General features: G+C 32.4%; 1 protein-coding gene across 1 annotated transcript in view; it reads left to right on the forward strand.

Moving 5' to 3' along the window:
• LOC114324605 (transforming growth factor-beta-induced protein ig-h3) overlaps window positions 1-16,432 on the forward strand; it is a 237,105-nt gene that overhangs the window by 159,241 nt on the left and 61,432 nt on the right. The gene's annotated exons all lie outside the window — the stretch shown is intronic.

Below are 16,432 nucleotides of genomic sequence, written 5' to 3' on the forward strand. Positions count from 1 at the left end.
GGGTGGTAACATAAATTCAATATTTATTTAAAAAAAATAATTTTTGTAATAAAAGTTAATTTTATTAAATCTATGGTTCACTTTACCAAACTTTTAATTCGTAGTCAAATTTGATTTTTTTATAAAAAATTAAGTAATCGTGTGGGGAAAAAATAAATACTCCATTTTAATGGCCTATTTGTGTAATTTGTAAAATTCATATTAGAGTTTTCAAAAAGCTTATACAGGGTGAAATTTTTTCTAAGATCAAAACGAACTGATTTTTTAAAGCCGGACCTGATTTTTTTCTAGTTTGACTAAATCAGTTGATTAGCTGGTAATAGTGTAACGATTGACCAAAATAAGAGACACATCGATCTGACCGTTCAAAAATTATGACGAATACAAGTTTCTGTCAAAATGCGAAACTCGCCCTGTATATTATTAAACAATGGGAGCAGATACTTTTTAATGGTCATTTGTTATTCCCCATAGGGGCCTCTATACGAGGTAGGAGTATGTACAGTTCCTCATGACTCACCCTGTATAATATTAAAAATTTAATAATTACATCCGACAAAGTATCTATCGAATTGGTCTTTCCTCATCTCGTCTTCGAAATTTGCAACCGTTTCCGAATTGCATCAATCATTTTATCAGTCAGAAACATAAGGACGTCTTAATTCATTACGTCAAGAGATCAGCTGTAGCGTATAATGCATGTCGGATTCAAATTTTCCGTCAAAGCCAGACCCTCTTAGGCCAAATCACAATGAATTATCGTTAAGTATTTCACACAGAATTGCACTCGAGCATTTCTGCGACGCACTCTTAAGGGATAGAGATGGAGAAATTGGTTTTATAAAATAAATTAAGATGTCACTGTGTTTGTACTAAAGCGTATATATAGTTCAGTCGATAATATACATATTTTTGATATTTATTCCCTTGATGATTTAAATAAAATCCGATCGGATCCATACATAACTGTGTACTTTTAAGTTTCTCATTACGGGACATTATCGTTATTGCTAGTTCAATGTTCCACAGTCGATATCGATATTGAACCTCTTTCTGAATGTGATCTGTAACCATGCCATGCCGCCATCATGTGTAAAAGCGCTTACTGCTGGCTGCCCCCCTCTCTCACCCTCTCTCTCTCTCTCTCTCTCTCTCTCTCTTTCTCTCTCTCTCTGTCTCTCTCTCTTTGACTGAACTCCCACCAGAGGCCCACCACTACCAGCGATGCGAGCTGGTGACAAAACATCGGCAACGATACAAATCGCCGTCCACCGCAGCAGAGTACTGAGTTACTGAGTACTGAGTACGATAAATACAAAGTGTTCCAACGAAAATTTGACCTCCTCCCAGTAACTCAGAAACCAAGAGTTTCTTCAGAATTAAAAAAAAACATGTCAATTTGTATCGAAAGGGGGACGAATTTTCATGCAAAATTGGTCCCCCTCCCATTGAAAATCGACGTGCTTTTTTTTTAATTTGAAGAAGCTCTGGGTTTCTGAGTTTCTGGGGAGGGGGTCAAATTTCCGTTGGAAGAGACTGTATTATAACAATAAGAACAACAATATTTTCCCATTTTTGAGAAAAAAGAAGAAATGTAAAGATGCGAAGAAATTGAGGCTCTGCGGCTGTGTATAGGAAAGTTAAACACACAGGTTCGCTAAGATGGGGGCAGAAAGAAAATCTAACTGATTCTGGGAAAAACATCAGGTTGGAGAAAGAGTAAAATAAGAACGTGGAAGAGAAACTGTTTGAAGATCAAATAGATAACATCGTTGAGGTAGAAGAAGAGGTAAATGATGAACCAAGAATGTTGTAACAGGAAGTTTATTCTGCAATAACACAGCTAAAGGATGGCAAAGCATAGGTCCCAATAATAAGAAAATTTACAAGCTGTATGAGTGTCAAATTTCCCCCAACCAGTTTGGGTTCATAAATACTGTTGGTACGAAAGCAGCTTTGTATGATGTACAATTTTTATTATAGAGATCCAGAGACGTCGAGTACAGCACGGCTAGGTGATGTAAATACGAAAAGAAGAAGGAATTTTCAATCAAGGTCTGAAAATAATTAGAAACCTTCACTGGGAGTGAAGAATGTGAAAATCCTGCTTGTAGTGAGATAAGGCTGTATTTTGTCTCCTCGAATCTTTACCCTCTGCTCTAAAAAAATATTTATCGGAGCTTTGCACGAAACAGAAAAAGGCATTTAACTAAACGGGTATCGGCTAAACAACGTCAGATATGCAGATGACACCATAGTATTTGCGGAATACCTAGAAGGCTCAAGTTTTCACGAACAAAATTACTTATTCATGATAATAACCAGAAAAAAGATAATGCATCTATTAGTGTAGGAAACAAAGGTTGAACCTCGCAAAATGGACACAAGTCCGGTTTTACTTAATTTTTTTATATATCAAGGGGTGCTTATTATGAGAGTAAGTTTTTCTTAAAAAATTTCACCCCGGAACCCCCCTTTTCTTCCCTTTAATTTGTGGTTTTTGCAAAACGTAGCCCTTCCTCTACGTTTTGCAAAAAATTTACTTAATAGTAAAATAAAGAGGACTATATTTCCTACTATTTATTTCCAACAGCAAATGTCTAGCACCCACCGTTTAGCGGGGGTGGCGCCCCAAAGTTGGCAAGATTTTAAAAAAGATGTTTTGTAACATTTTGTAATGAAAATTATTGCCCTGCGGCAATTAATCACAAATAAGTGCCTGATTTTTTTATATAGGTTTCATTTAAGGACAATTGCCCATTTTTTAATTACAGGGTGTTACATTTTAAAAAACCCATTTTATACCATCTGAACCGCTTATGCTAGAGTAAAAAAACTTTCAGCGATTACCCATGTGCAAGTATCATTTACAAATTTGTATAATGCATCTCCATAGTTTTCCCGGAACCACCCCAAAAAAAGGAGAATTAATAAAGAAAATAATCAAAAATTGATTTTGGGTCACCACTGTGGCTTTAGAGTGCAAAGAAAGTAAAATATACATCGGTCATAATGTGTATCGGACAGTGTGTTCTTTTATTTTTCCATAAGTACGTTATCAAGAAAATTAATAGGTGACGAAAAAGAAACCAAAAACTGGAGTCCGCCAAAGCATTTCTGAGGTTTACAGTGCCACTGTGCCGTAACGGTTGCTTATACGAAAAAAATGCATAGGACCTTATTTGTACGGAAAATAGTGGTATTTAATTCTATATAGGTTTTGTTTAAAAAAAATGCATAGGTAATGAGAAAATCGTCAAAACATGCTCGCCAAGGGATGGGGGTAGTTTCTGCAGTTAATTTTCAAGGGTAGGGGTAGTTTCCGCAGGGATGTTGCAATAACCATATATATTTATGAAAAACCCTATTGATGGAGCATATACCCATATGGGTCAAAAAGCAAAAAAAAAAATTTTTTCAACCCCGCATTATATTCACTTTTTTTTGGCTACAGGGGTTGCATCAAGAAATCGCTTTTCATGTCTCTGCATGGGTAATAAGAACGTGCACAAAATGATATATGAAGCATTTTAATAAACGGCATGGTGTGTGAAAGATTCCAAGAAAATCACTATCTTTATTAATTCTCCTTTTATTTGGGGTGGTACCGGGTAAAAATGGGGGTGCATTATACAAATTTGTAAATAACACCAGTACATAGATATACGCTGAAAGTTTTTTTACTCTATTTATAAGTTCTACTCTATTTCTATTCTATTCTATTTCTATTCTACTCTATTTATAAGTTATGTTTTATATTTCTATTTTATATACCTTGTAATTTTATATAGGTACCTTGTAATTTTGACTTGCTACAAACAATATTTTTGTAAAGTAGTTAAATAAATATATCTATCTATCTCTAGCATAAGCGGTTCAGATGGTATAAAAAGGGGTTTTTTAAAATGTAACACCATGTATTATTAAAAAATGGGCAATTGTCCGTAAATGAAACCTATATAAAAAAATCAGCCACTTATTTGTTATTAATTACCGCAGGGTTTCTTCTTGATTTCCATTACAGTTAGGGAAAAATATTTTTTTTAAAACATCTTTTTTAAAAACTTGCCAACTTTGGGGCGCCCCGCGCTAAACGGTGCGTAATAGACCTATGCTGTTTGGAAATAAAGAGTAGGAAATATTTCTTTATTTTGCTATTTAGTAAATTTTTTGCAAAACGTACAGGAAGGGCTACGTTTTTCAAAAACCACAAATTACCCCCTTTAAAGGGATGAAAAGAGGGGTTCCAGGGCGAAATTTTTTAAGAAAAATTAAGTGTCATAATAAGCACCCCTTGATACTCGCGGTGTGCAAGTACTTGGAAGGGATACGTGAAACGATCGTGCGCGAATACCGGAGAAATATTGCAACTTTCTTAAATAATTCAGATTGTCAATTGAAATTGTCAAATTGACGTACATTTCATATCTACTGTCATTGGAGAAGAAAAATTATATGTTGGTCCACAATATTGATATGATATGCAATTATTATATAAAGGTAAATTTAATTAATTGTATTTTGCTTGCAGTACTGCATTTTATTAACTAATTTTATTTACTACATACAATTGTTTACGTTTTAATAACATAACCTGAATCTGATTTTTTCTTCTTATTATTTTTTTGGGCTATGGCCTTGACAATTATCCAGTAACCAGGACTAATATAATTGGCCAATTATAATTAAAAGTGCGAATAAAGTTGCAGAGCGTAGAAACGGTCCCAATACCAGAAAAAAAAATAAAACTGGACTTGTGTCCATTTTTCGAGGTTCAACCTCTGTTTCCTACACTATACCGAAAGTTGGAAATCATCATGGCTATGCGGACCCTGTTGACCGGCACTCTAAATAGTTCTGCACTACTGAACAAGTTAACAGCATACCTAGTGTGACCAACTAGCCCGAAAAATCCGGGACATGGCCCGAATTACGAAGTCGTGTCCCGGCGTCCCGGACAAGGCTTCCGGGCCATCAAAATTTTCAAAGTTTTGGTAAACTTCTATTTTCAAATTTTGACTACGTTATTCTTCTAAGAAATCACATCAAATTGAATTGGTGGGACGAAAAAAAGTCGATAATTTCTAGAGTGTAATACTAATACAATATCCAAAACACATGCATTTTATATCGTGGTATTATAGTTCTACGAAAAGTAAAACTCTTTTGCCCGTTCCTGTATTTCAATAAACAATTCTGAAAAGGCGATTCGAAAACACGAATATTATTTTTATAATTTTCTTATATGTAATTATATTTTTATATTAATTTAAGGTTCTATTTACATGGAAGTCCAATATCATTTGTCCAGTTGACAAATGACAGATGTATGTACCGTAAAAATGTTTCCCCCTTAGATCAAAAATCAACCTGTTTTGGCATTTCCTTAAAATCTAATAAATACTGCCAAATATCAAGGTGGTCTGTTTTCTTTGGCCCACACTGTATTAAAAAAAAAATGGCCCGATTTTCATTGAAAAGTCCCGGATTTCAGGTATTTTTTTTTCAGCCTTGTCCCGAATTCGACTGAATTGGAGTTGGTCACACTAAGCATACCTATTCCTAACTTGTTCTCTAGCACTGCAAGCTGTTAACTCATTATCAGCCAGTAAATAAAAAAGTAGGAATAGGTATGCCGGTTTTTTAGCGTCTATCCATTCTCTTAAAACTACATATTTATACTGCATAATATGCACTTCAGTTCCAGCTATCCAAAACTATTGCTATAATTTAATCCTATATTTTTTATACCAATTTGGAAAACGTTGTTTTCTGGACTATTTTATAAAATTACCCTCAAGCACGGTTATAGAGTGGTCTCGACACTACCCTAGGAAGATGTTGTCAACTTAGAGGCTAGGAAATATCAGAGAGCTTTTGAGTTGCTTGTAAATGACTGGATTGGACGTTGAAGCCTGGAAACACGTGTTTTAGCCTAGATTTTTACGAAGCAGTGTTTACAAGACAAAACGTTTACTTAAATTTTATATTACGTGTCACATATTTATTAAATCATCATCAGCTTACTACATTTATTGGGAATTAACCACCATTTTAGTTTAAAATGTTTATTTGGTGTTTCAATTTCCACTTCGAAACTCGTTGTTAAAATACAGAGTTTCTAACCAAATGCTCAACAAAACAGAGGCATTAATATAAACTACATTTTACCAGAGACATGTTTCTCTGGTATTTTCGATTATTTTACTTTCACCTCTAATCCAGGGCAACAATCATCACAACATATTATTGACAATGGGGATCGAATAAGTTATCGTTTAAAAACCTCTGCAATTTCCTATCAATTAGTTTTTATTAAACGCTTTTATTTAGTTCAATAGTTTGCGTCAAATGTTTAGACGTTAATTTGACTGCCTTTTCTCCAATGCAAATGAATGAAAATTTGCAGACATATGCATTTGCGGGAACAATACACGAATAGTCAATAAAAAAAATTTATGTTTATTAATTGTTTAAATAAAAAACAACGATTTTAATGGAAAATGCTTAAATTCTCTTGTTTTTTACGATGTAAAAACTTGAAACCTTTACGGATTTTAGCTAATGATATGAACCATACATAATTCCACTTTTTGCGGTAATTGTTTACGTTATGCTTCATAAATAACAAAATGAAATTTCAAATTATTTGCCTATTCCGACTACTTTTCATGTTAGTACATCATATTTTTTATACATATTTTAATAAATATGACGATATATTTTAATGTGTGAAAAGTGTAAGACTTAAAAGTAAAAAATAAAAAAATATAAAAAAAAATTTTCTAAGAAACGCTTTTCTTTAGTTACGAGTGATTAAAATTAAAAATATTATAAAAAAAATCAACTAAAAAGCAAAAAAATACAAAAAAAATTGAAAATATCTAACACATTCGTTAAAGAAAAGCGTGGGGCGAAAACCGTTTATTCGATGAAGACGCGCCACGCTTTTCTTTGACGAATGTGTTAGATTTTTTCCATTTTTTTTTATTTTTTTGCTTTTTAGTTGATTTTTTTTTATAATATTTTTTAATTTTAGTCACTCGTAACTAAAAAAAAGCGTTTCTTAAAAAAAAATTTCATACTTTTTTATTAAATACTTAAATTTAGTCCAGTACTTTTATTTGATTTATTAGGAAAAAAATTAATTTTTAAAATTAATATTTTTAGCTGGTTACTTATATTTGAGCCCGTCAGAATCAAAACCTGCTAAATCCCAAATTTTTCGTTTTCCCTTTTTTTACACATTTTCAAAGTTTAAGTCTACCTTTGGATCGAAAGGTCCGAATGGTCGTGAGTTTGAATCTCACCAGGGGTCAGAAATTTTTCGTTTATTATAAATTAATAAATGAAAATAGATTCTGTCCTTGTGGGATCGGTACTCACCGGAGGGACCGCAGCCGTTCGGATACAATTAGCGTCTCTTTGCAAAGACAATGACGTCGACTTTGCAAAGTAACAAGACACTTACTCAACACACACACTATACATTGTTCCCCTGAGTTAGTGATAAGTTATAGTCTAAAAAATCATTATGAAATTGATTGGCCAGTTGGTTGTGAAAACCAGTGCCAATAAAACACAAAACACACACACAAAGTTTAAGTATATATTAATCTACAGGCATAAGGTTTCGGCTCAAAACCTTCTAAGGCTGATGCCACATTATGCGTTTTGACCGGACGCGGTGAAAACGCATCCGTTTCCAACGCAACCGGACCGACCTGTCACACTATGCGTTTAGTCTGGTGCAGTTTGTAAGCGCGTACCGATGACTCAAAACGCATCCGTTTTCAACGCAACCGGACCGATTTGTCACACGATGCGTTTTCACCGGATGCGGCGGAAACGCATCCGGTCAAAACGCATAATGTGGCATCGGCCTTAATCTGCTTTAAAATACCAGTGAAATGTTGACGTTAGAATTAACGTCATACGTAACAGTACGTAATAAACAGTTATGGATTAAAATTACGGTTCATAAAAAAACATTTGGAATAGGTGTAATATATAGACCTCATGAAAAAAATTTAAATTCTTTTCTGGATGAGTTTGAAAATAGTCTAATTGATATTGGACCAACTGTAGATGAAATAATTTGTATGGGTGATTTTAATTTAGACTTGTTTGACTATGACAATAGTAGTGTTAAGAATTTTTATTCAATTTTAGAATCACTGAATTATTGTCAATTGATAGACGTTCCTACTAGAGTCACTGCTACATCTGCAACACTTCTAGATTATGTAATAATACAAAAAGGAGCTGCAGTGGAGGGGGGTGTCATACATCATAACATCTCAGATCACTCTATTGTTTATTGTAAGGTAAATGTAGGTGGTACATCGCAACAATCTAAAATGTGTACATATAGAAGCTTTAAAAATTTTAATCAAGAATCCTTTCAGGCTGATTTGTTTAATACTTCATTTTTCAGAATATATGACCAGGAAAATATTGATGCAAAAATATCGTACTTAGTTAATTGCTTAAATAATTTATTTGATAGACATATTCCCATAGTTACTCTAGAGTCACTAAAGCCAGAGCACCATGGATGACATATGTCATCAAAATTATGATGAACGAGAGAGACAAAGCTTTAAGCAAATTTAAAAGGACTAGATTAAAGAGACATTTAGATTTTTATAGACAAATGCGTAACTTTACTAATCGGGCTATTGAGAGAGAAAAAAAGGCATACTTTATACATCAATTCAATAATAATTCATCAAAAGAAATGTGGAAGACACTAAAGTTGAATAAATTTCTTCCCGATAAAAATAAAAATATTCCAGAGGATTTAAAAAAGCCTAACGATCTAAATAATTTTTTTATAAAATCTGTTCCTAATAAAAAACCACCCCAACATCTTTTAAATTTTTATAATAATAATAGATTACTCAATGAAAACTTTAAATTTAAGGAAATTAATGACTTGTTTGTTTTTAAGACCATATCAGATATAAAAACGAATGCGAGAGGGTGTGATGGTATAAATATTAAATTAATTAAACTTTGTTGTCCTCATATCGTACCTTACATTACACATATTATAAATTATTGTTTAACAGAGAATGTCTGTCCGGCGATGTGGAAGAGGGCAGTTGTGAGGGTATTGCCGAAGAAACAAAATCCAAAAGAAATGAAAGACTTGCGAGGTATCAGTATTTTACCTACTTTATCCAAAGTATTGGAAAGAGGTATGGAAATTCAAATAAAGGAATATATACAAAAATTTTCTCTTTTACCTGATGTTCAATCTGGATTTCGCAAAGGCTTTAGTTGCACAACTGCACTTTTGCATATTGTCGATGACATACTTACGGCTATAGATGACAGAAAATGTACTATATTGATTTTATTAGATTTTAGCAGAGCTTTTGACACTATTAACCATGAATTAATGATAAGCATTTTAAAGTATTTAGGATTTTCCTATGATGCGTTGTTACTTATAATAAGCTATTTGGAAGGGCGACAACAGCATGTTAATATAGAAGGTCAAAATTCAAACTCTTTGAATATTAATTCAGGAGTTCCACAAGGCTCAATATTGGGTCCTTTATTATTTTCTCTATATACTTCTAATCTTCTCTCTAAGCTTCAGTCATGCCAAGCTCATTTATATGCTGATGACACTCAGCTCTACTACAGTTTCCCAATCGAAAATTTAAAAAACGCTAATGATCTGATTAATGCCGATTTAAAAAGATTTGTAGAAGCTGCTTTAAACCATTGCCTATGCATCAATTCCAGTAAATCAAACATATTAATATTTGGGCCAAAAAATCAAAGGGAATTAGTTTTACCATCAATCCAAATCCAAATTCAGGATTCAATTCTTGATGTTGTTGATGTGGCAAAGAATTTGGGTGTATTAATGGATTCAGAGTTAAGATTCGAAAAACATATAAATAAATTGATACAGCGTGCCTACGCTTCAATTAAGATTATATACGGTAATCGACATTTTCTACCATTTAATGTTAAGAAAATTTTGTGTGAATCTCTTGTACTTTCAAATTTTAATTATGCTGACGCTCTTTACGGTCCTAATTTAGCCACTCACTACAAGAATAAAATTCAAAAAGTTCAAAATTCCTGTCTAAGACTCATATTTGGCATTCGCAGAAGACAAAGAGTTTCACATAAAATTAAGGAAATTGAGTGGCTGAATATGGAAAATAGAAGGGTACATCATACAGTCTGTCTTTATCATAAAATAATTCTAACAAAAAAACCGTCTTATCTTCATCGTAAAATCACGTATCGAACGGACATACACAACTTAAATATTAGATATAAAGGTTTGCTTGCAATACCGAAATTTAAAACAGAGATATTTAGAAGGTCTTTTAGGTATCAGGTATGTCATTTGTATAATTCATTACCATCAACCATCCAAATCTAGAGACTATTTGTTTATTTCTCAATCATAATTTTGGTTCTGGACGAACATAATGCTCGAGCTCGAATAAATTGGTAAATGAAACGAAATTATTGTTGTTTTTATAATGGCACTATATAGATAAGTTTTTTTTTTCTTTTTCGGGTTAAGTGGAAGAACATTTTCTGTAAATGGCGACATTTCAGAAAATGAACTTCGCCCTTTATTTCTGAAAATAATATATTATGTTTTATATAAAAATGTACATTTCTATATTGAAGAAATAATAAAGGCGATATTATTATTATTATTATTATTAATTAAACTTTGCTATGTCCATTACTTTTATGAACAATAAAATACTTATTTTTCTTAATATTGTTCTGAAGCTATTTCTTTGTGGCATTTATGTAATTTACTATTCTAATTAGTCCTGTCGCCAGGGGGGGTACAACGGCCTCGTTAATTCAGATGGACTTACTCAAGGTTTTTTTATGTATTTTGACCCGTAGAACACGAATTTTTTGGGTAACAGTTGATCCGGATGTCGATAAGATTGTTATAGACCAAGAACTTGAGGAATCAAATAACAGCGATTTTTGGCAAAACAAAACAATATTTTGTATTTTTTGGGCCATTTTAAGTAAAAAATATTTCTACAAGTTTTTTCGTAGGATGCACAGTTTTCGAGATAAACGCGGTTGAACTTTAAAAAAATCGAAAAACTGCAATTTTTGAACCCGAATAACTTTTGATTAAAAAATAAAATAGCAAGTCTGCTTACCGCATTTGAAAGTTTAAGTCAAATTATATCGGTTTTGATTATTTGCATTGGTAAAAATTTATTTTTTTATTGTTTAACAAAGCTATAAACACGTAGGGTTTCCCGTGCTTTTACATGCGTTTTAACGCATGTAACGTAGAAATAGTCTTGATTGCACTAGTACCTATTCTACCTACTCGTTCGATTTTAAATGAGAAATCATAGAAACATCACTCACGCACTAGTTGTTTGTAGCTTTGTTTAACAATAACACAATAAATTTTTAGCAATGCAAATAATCAAAACCGACATAATTTGACTTGAACTTTCAAAGGCGCTTAGCAGAATTGCTATTTTATTTTTTAATCAAAAGTTATTCGGGTTTAAAAATTGCAGTTTTTCGATTTTTTGAAAGTTCAACCGCGTTTATCTCGAAAACTCTGCATCCTACTAAAAAACTTGTAGAAATATTTTTTGCTTAAAATGACCCAAAAAATACAAAATATTGTTTTGTTTTGCCAAAAATCGCTGTTATTTGATTCCTCAAGTTCTTGGTCTATAACAATCTTATCGACATCCGGATCAACTGTTACCCAAAAAATTCGTTTTCTACGGGTCAAAATACATAAAAAAAACTTGGGTAAGTCCATCTGAATTAACGACGCCGTTGTACCCCCCCTGGCGACAGGACTAAATTGGGAAATAAGCCACAATTTAACTTTAAAAATGTTAAATCGCCTCTTCCAGTAATTTTTACTTAGTAGGTAATAGATCTGTTTCCGTCTTTTTTAATCCGTATTTTTAAATCTTATTATGTATTTTTGATAAGGTGTTTTTTAGTTAATAACATTTCTTGAAAAATGAATTAATATCCTGCTGAGACGTTGAAAAGAAGTAAATAAAAAATGTCGTAGTATCACATAAATATCACATTTAATATGAATCTAAGCCCATCAAAATATTTAAAAGGGTTTTCTTTCTTTAGATGATTTAGTTGATTTTCTTACAAACTTAGCACTTACATGTATTGATCCAGACCGATTAGACTTCAATTATCTCGTCTTCCTATGTAGTGTTTCTTGTCCGTTATTAAGTTCTAATAACCAGCATTTATATTCATAAATTAAGTTCTGTTTATCTTTCTTATATCCTTTAATTAACTTTCAGACCATGTAGAGCAATTATCCATAATCCGGGGCTATTTATTTTCAGGATGGCGTATAATGTATCTTATGATATAGGGTCGTGGATGACAATATTATATTTATACGAGGCAATTTCCGGAATAATTTATTTATGAAACAAGTATACAGGGTGTCCAGAAACTCTACCAACAAACGAAGACAAGGGATTCCTCAGATAATTTTAAGACAATTTAACCCAATTCACCTAGTTCGAAAATGCTTCTTTAGGCAGGCCGCACATCAAAGAAACATGAAACGTAAATTACGTTTCATGGAAATAAAACAGTGCTAATAGCCCAGTAAATGAACGGGAAATACGGCGAGACCGTGTAATTTTGAGGGGCAACTCCGAATTGCATCAAAATTTGGATTCAGGTTCTACTTACCCTCCACTTCAAAGTTGAAATTGTACCGTTGGTTGCTTTTACTTGGAGGGGTCACAGTCACCCCTTCTCGGGGGTAAAAACCATAGGTTCAAGATAAGACCGGAAATGAATAAATTGACTGATTTTAAGCATTTTTTGTTCTATAAAGTTTTTTATGTCAGTTAATACTTTTCGAGTTATTTGCGATTGAAAATGTTTATTTTTCGACAAAAAAACTACGTTTTCAGACGGTTTTTCGCAAATAACTCAAAAAGTAAATATCTGATTGAAAAAAATATTCATAGCAAAAGTGTATCATATAAAAAACCGAAAAAAATAGTGTATCAGTAAAGTCCATCAATCGAGTAAAAACAAAGTTGTAGCTCATGAAAAATACGTTCTTATTCGTTTAACTCCAAATCGAATATTTCAAGGTGAAATCACCGACAAATTAAGCACTTTTTGGGAAAAACCTATTTAAACTTTTTTAAAGTGTTTACTAAATACTAAAAGCTTTATTTTAATTGTTCACAAAAGTCTCTAGCATTGAAAATAAACGAGTTACGCTCAAAATAAAGTTGGCCCTCTTTTTTTTTTGGAAAAAAATCATGAAAATCTCCCCGTGTTTAACTCCCCAAATGAAATTAATCGCTACCTCTTTACAAACAATTTACTTACTTATCTATCTTTTATATGATCTGTCAGTCTCGCCGATTTAAAGTGCTTATTTTTGAAAGGGTTATAGTTGAAAAAGCTTGAACGGGTCACTATCCACGAGTGTATGCAAAATGTTAACACCCATATATTAACCAATTTTTGTCTCACGGAAAAACAAAATAAAACTAGCATATTTATAATAGCAAAACCTACATTTTTTTACTCTTTAAGATTTTCTTATCGCTAATACTTTTTAAGTTATTTTGGAAAAAGGAAATTTTTCAAATATTTTTAGAAATTTTCTTTTACTCTAAAACCATATTTTTTCAAAAATAAGCAATTTAAACCAATCAAACTTAAAGACCGTATAAACAATGCACATACACTTAAAATAAAGCGTAAAGTGGTAACGATTAATTTTATTTAGAGTGCTAAATGGAAGGAGGTTTTCAAGATTTTTTTTTTTACTAAAAAAGGCGCCACCTTTTTTTTTCAGTGTAACTCGTTTATTTTTGATGATAAAATTTTTTGTAAAAAACAAATATAAAGATTTTTTTAGATACTTTAAAAATATAAATAAGCTTTTTCCCAAAAGTGCTTAATTTTTCGGTCATTTCGCGTTGAATTATTCGATTTGGAATTAGACGAATAAAAACGTGTTTTCATGAGCTACAACTTTGCTTTTATTCAATTTATAGACCTTACTAATACACAATTTTTTTCGTTTTTTTATAAGCTACACTTTTACTAAGAATATTTTTTTCGATAAAATATTTACTTTTTGAGTTATTGGCGAAAAACTGTCTGAAAACTTAGTTTTTTTGTCGAAAAATCAATATTTTCAATCGCGAATAACTCAAAAAGGATTAACTTACGTAAAAAATTTTATAGAACGAAAGTTGCTTATAATCTGTCAATTTATCCGTTTCCGGGCTTATTTTAAACACGCGTTTTTCACCCCCCGAGAAGGGGTGACTGTCACCCCCCAAGTAAAAGCAACCAACGACACAAATTCAACTTTGAAGTGTAGTGTAAGTAGAACCTAAATCCAAATTTTCATGCAATTCGGAGTTGCCCCTGAAAATTATACTCCAAAACGGTCATTTATTGGGCTATAAACAAATATACGTCCGGCCATTTATGAAACTCTCCGAAAATAAAAATGTGTCATCAGCATGAATCACACTCGTTTCATTGGTAGGTGGACTTTGAAATTTGTTTAGCAGTGTTTTAGTTTCATGAAACATGTTCTTTGTTTCATGTTTCATGTTTTTCGTTTCATGTTTCTTTGGTGTGCGGCTTGCCTTAAGGGAGCTAGAGCTAGTGTCTGGTAATTAATTTTTCTTAAATACCTCCAGAACGCTTCTACTTAGAAAAATAAAAATTGGTACACATATTTATCTTTCAGAGACAAATTGATTTCATCCATTGCGAATTTTCAGTACCGGTTATAGGCGTCCGTTTTCGGTAGGACAACGATTATTTTATCGCATACCTTTTTTGTCTTTTATTTTTAAATATTTTTGACTCTGGATTATTAAATTGTGAGGTATTCTAGTACTAAAATGTACCCTGGCTTTAAGTCGATAGGATGTTTTCCAAGAAAATCCTAGATGACCGTTTTCTAGAAAAAACGATTTGTATATTTTTCGTTTTTTGAATTAAAAAAAAATAAAAAAACACTATTTAGAAAAATGGAAACTGGTATGTTTTTTATATTCCAGAGATGAATCGATTTCATTAATTGCGAATTTCTAGTACCGGTCATATGTGTCCCTTTTGGGTAGGTCAACGAGTATTTTATCGCATAACTTTTTTGTCTTTAATCTTTTAAGCATTTTTGACACTACTGAGTAATAAATTATGAGGTATTCTAGTACTAATAGTTACTCTTGGTATAAATTAGTAAAACACACCGTTTTTTTGAAATTTTTTTCAATTTTTTTTCCAAATTCAAAGAACGAAAAGTTTTCAAATCGATTTTTCTAGAAAACGGTGTATCCTATCGACTTAAAGCAAGAGTTTGTCCTACCGACTTAAAGCAAGAGTACCTTTTAATACTAGAATACCTCACAATTTAATAATCCAGAGTCAAAAATTCTTAAAAGTTAAAGACAAAAAAGTTATGCGATAAAATATCCGTTGCCCTACCCAAAAAGGGCGCCCATGACCGGTATTAGAAATTCGCAATGGATGGAATCGATTTACCTCTGGAAGACAAAAATGTGTACAAATTTCCGTTTTTATAACTAGAATCGTTCTGGAGGTATTTAAGAAAAACTAATTACAAGACGCCATCTTCAAAGAGCTCTGGCCTGGCTCCCTTAGGAATCATTCTTGGACTAGATGAATTTGGTTAAATTTTCTTAAAATTATCTGAGGAATCTTCTGTCTCCTTTTGTGTCGGCAGAGTTTCTGTTACCCTGTATAAAAAGCTTTGAATCTGTTTTATGTATGGCTTGTGTACCTATAATATTTTTTTAACACTCACAGGCACATATTAGAAATTCCAAACCGACATTTTTAAATATGTACTATTTAACATAACTAGTAACAACATAGTCCACAAAATTCAAGTGACTCGGAGAACCATAGAATGGAGAAAAACACTAAGCCCAGCGATCTGAAATCCAATAAAGAAATAAGATGATCAAAAGTAACAGATTTCATCGGCAATAATATTCTATGTTAAAATGGAACTTGATAGGACACATAGGTAGAATAGAAGACAACCTTTGGACGAAGCGAATTGTTGAATGGCGCTCATGAGCAAGTAAGAGAATTAGCGGCAGACCTCAAATCAGCTGGACTGATGACATCAAGCGAATGGCGGGCCACAAATGGATGCAAAAAACAACCAATAGAAATCAATGGACACACCTATGGGAGACTTACGGCCGACGATTGATGGAAGATGGAATAGCTGTTGATAATGATGTCTATTTTAAAGCAGTTGTGGAAATGGCTGCAGTATATACCTAATATATTTTATAATCTAAATTTAACCCTCACGCACAAGTTGTAGTCCATGTGACTAACAACTTCAGTGAGAAACTGGGTTTATTTATTATGT

Source organism: Diabrotica virgifera, chromosome 1 (genome assembly GCF_917563875.1).
Source record: "Diabrotica virgifera virgifera chromosome 1, PGI_DIABVI_V3a".
Classification (NCBI taxonomy): domain Eukaryota; kingdom Metazoa; phylum Arthropoda; class Insecta; order Coleoptera; family Chrysomelidae; genus Diabrotica; species Diabrotica virgifera.